This window comes from Cicer arietinum, chromosome 6 (genome assembly GCF_000331145.2).
Source record: "Cicer arietinum cultivar CDC Frontier isolate Library 1 chromosome 6, Cicar.CDCFrontier_v2.0, whole genome shotgun sequence".
Classification (NCBI taxonomy): domain Eukaryota; kingdom Viridiplantae; phylum Streptophyta; class Magnoliopsida; order Fabales; family Fabaceae; genus Cicer; species Cicer arietinum.
The window spans coordinates 50,444,382-50,448,433 of NC_021165.2; the positions used below are offsets into that span (position 1 = coordinate 50,444,382).

At 28.4% G+C, this 4,052-nt stretch overlaps 1 pseudogene; it reads right to left on the reverse strand.

The window, feature by feature from the left end:
* Positions 1 to 1,580: 1,580 nt before the first annotated feature.
* On the reverse strand, positions 1,581 to 3,291 carry LOC101492679 (uncharacterized; annotated as a pseudogene).
* Positions 3,292 to 4,052: the final 761 nt, after the last annotated feature.

The following is a 4,052-nucleotide window of genomic DNA, read 5'->3' on the forward strand; positions in this document are numbered from 1 at the left end:
CATTGTTAAAAATAACATAATTGAGTGTCACAAACAAAATGCATGGTAAGAAGTTGGGTGTCATAAAAATATTCACAATGACCAAGAAAACGATAAATATTATGTGAAACTTTTTCCTTGTATTTTGAGTTAACCTGATTTTCATTCTTTCGTGTTGAAAATTGTGTTTTGACCGGTAGAGATTATGTATTTCTCAAAGCCTTCAAGATACTAAAGAAGTTTTGAGTAAGTTCAAAGTTGATAGTAGTACAAATATACTCTTAAAGTGAAATCAATTGATTATATTTGTCTTCTCTCTTCCTTTTTAGCCCTTTCTTCTCACAATTAGTGTTGAATTTTGCACACATAATACAATAATAAAAAGAAACAAATGTGTCCTTTTACTAAATTATACATCTTAATTATTGTGAATTTTTTATTATTATCTATGCAAAGTATAATAATATTTGAGAAATTGTGTATATAGTAATAATTTTAAAGATTTAATAAATAAATAAATAAATTAAAATTATAGTAAAAATTGTGAATTCACTTTGAGACAATTTTTTTATTAAAATGACACTCGTAATAATATTGAGGGACTAGGTTGTAAGTCGTGCTTAACACATACATATATAATAAATATCATTCAATTTTATTACATTTAATTTCTAATATGTTTATTTATCATACTCAATTGGTTTTATAGATAAATTATACATATTATATACACCACAAAATTTATGTAAACTAATATATATATACATATATATAAAGATAACTACATTAGTTTTCGTATTAAAACATTATTTTCCCAATACTATCCACTCAATCCAACTAAGAGATCATCTTGGTAGAAACAAGCTCAATATAAAATGAAAAAAGCGCAAAAGTGTGCCAACCAATAACACCAAATTATTTGAGGGTAGAAATTACCTCTATATTACTGAATTCTCAGCAATACTTGTTGTTAAGTAAAGGTGTTCACGATGCGCGGTTGCGGTTTGAATAAGTTATGAGGTAAAATATAATCATATTTAAAAAATAATTATTTGTGTTCGATTTGGACTACATTATTTAAATAAAAAATCTGATATGATTTTATACAATTTAAAATAGATCCATTTTCAGTTAATTCAAAATTCAATTATAAAAATCATTTTATTACAAATTGCAAATATTACAAAGCCACAAACTATGACAATGTGGTTCAATATTTTCAACCAGATAATTCATATTATAGTGTACAAGTCCCAACTTCCAAATCTAATAAAACCTAATCAGGCAATATGGTGAAGGTTAATATGAAGCGGCATGAAGCACAATTGATAAAACTGAAGCAAATATAATAAAACTGAAGCATGGTCCCAATATAAAAGCAAATATAACATGAAACAGTAAAATAAATAGTGCTTAGTATATGTTATTATTTTAATATATATGCGCAGTGGCGGAGTTTAACTAAAAAGTTTGGAATGACTGTCATAAAATTATAATATATATAAATTAAATATGCAAATAATATTATATAGTAAAATATAAAATTGTAATAAATACAAAGTGAAGTATCAAATGATTTAACTACATTACTTAAAAATATCTTAAAGTAATATTCTACGCTCTTTAATTAACTTGAAATAATCAATAATAGACTTAGAACTGATACTTGCAGCAATTTCTCTTTCAATATAAACTGTCACGATATCTGCTAAAAGGTCTGCTTCCATCTAGTTTCTTAACCTAGACTTAATAATTTTTATTGCTAAAAAAATTCTTTCAGTTGTGGCAGTAGAAACCGAAAGAGTAATGATAAGACGGAGCAGTCTATCAATCAAGTAAAAATTTTGTGTCTTTTCAGTTGCAACCAAACATGAGCACAATTCTTTGATAGTTGATAAGTTCTTAAAATTTAAATCTTGACGAGCATCAATCAAGAAATGTCGGAGTTGAAATTTCAAATTAATCTTATCTTGCATATTGATATCCACAGGGTAATATTTTTCAACTAGAGTGCAAATTTTTTCAATGTTAAAAGCTTTATAATTATCCTTAAGAGTCAAAACACAACTTAAAGTTAACAAATCCATTGCTTGCTCACTAAATCTATTATTCAATTCTTGTAATTATTGGTCAATGGCAATAAAAAATATTCAACTCTAAAATAATGTTCTATTGTAACCTGGCCTTGTTGAAGACGAGAGCATCCAAATCTTGTTATTGAATGAACATCGTTGATATCAGGAATCTCAATATCATGTTTTTCACAAAAAGTCTTCACTTCAATAAGTAACGCCTCCCAACCATTTCTCTCAAGACTTGAATAAGAGACTTTGTTGTTCCAACCAAATACATGGCGTTAACTATAGCCTGAGATTGTTGTTGTAAGACTTGACAAAGTATATCAGTTATCTATAGAGTTGTCAATTTGACAAACCCACTAATTATTGGCCTCAGCCCACATGTTGGAGGTGTCAAAAAAATTTATAGTTAAAAATGCCCTAAAAAAGAAAGCCTCCAACATTAAAAAAACCCCTAAAATTTTGTGGGCTTAGTAGGCCTATAGGCCCACTTTTTCAAAAAAAATATCTTTTTTTTAAAAAAAAATTTGACAATTTTTTTTCGGGAAATAATTTTTTTGTTTTTCGAGATTTTTTTTTTTTCTCACAAAATCTTTTGAGAATTTTTTTTTTTTTGATAATTTAAAAGAAATTGAAAATTAACAAAATATTTGGGACTTATAAGCCCACAAAAAATAATGAAATAATGGGCCAAGACTTTTAAAAAATTATTTTAATGAGGGGCCTAATATTAGGGGCTTAGTAATTTTTTTAAGTGGCCTAATTATAGGCACTATCAACATCACTACGCGTAGAATAACTTGCTCTTTTATTTGTATTTTTTTTTTTAAAACAGTACAAGTTGTCTCGTACATATTGATCACGCTACAAATAGAAGAGAAATGTGATCCCCAACGGTATCCTCAGCTCGTTTCAAAGTACCAATTTGATTTGTATCTTTATCAGTTACAATCTCATCAAGTTCTAGCAAACGTGCAATTTCATCTAATTAAGCAGCTTGTAACTCATCACGACGCTTAGTAGAAGAACAAACAACATTAACAACAAAAGTTTGCTTATCAAAAAATTTATGAATTGGAACAACTTCTCTTGATGAAGTAACCAAAGCAAGTTGCAATCGATGAGCAAAACAATGGACATAGTATGCATAAGGATAATCTTTCAAAAATAGTGCTTGTGAACTGTTTGATTCTCCTCTCATATTACTAGCACCATCATACCATTGACCACACATGCTAGAAACATCAAGATTATGTCGAGAAAGTATATCACATACGTCTTCTTTCAGAGTTAAAGTTGTAATGTATTTAACATGTGCCACACAAAAAATCGCTTTTGTATTAAACCAAATTTGTCAACAAATCTTAACACAAGAGACATTTGTTCCTTTTTTGATTAATTACGAGCTTCATCTACAACGATGCAAAATTTAGAATTACCAATTTCTTTATAGATATGTTTTATCACCCTACTAGAAAGAATATGCAAGAGCTCTTTTTGAATTTGATGTGAAGTATACTTGAAATTATATGGAGTATTTTCCAACACAACTTTTGCAACTTCATCATTGTAAGTTGCCAAGAGTTTTATCAATTGAAGAAAATTTTCTTGATTTCGTGACCCGCTAGTTTCATTATGTCCCCTAAAAGCACAAGTTTGAAGTGTTAACCAACAAACAATGTCAATTGATGTTTTGAAACGTATTTGATTCTTCAAAATTTGTTCCGAGCTTTGCACTTGAAAAGTATTCCAAAGATGTGCAACTTGATTCAACAAATCTAGACAAGATTTCATTGCATTGTTGTGTGGTGAGCAAGGATCCATCTCTATGTGTTTGAGAAAGACGCAAAAATTTTCATTTCTAAAACCCATACCAATGAAGGCATTTGATCAGGGACGTCCACTTGGTTTTTTGTTAAATAGATAACATGGTAAACAATATGTAGCATCTTTAGAAGGTGAATATTCTAGCCACGAAGAAAATATGTTAAATCA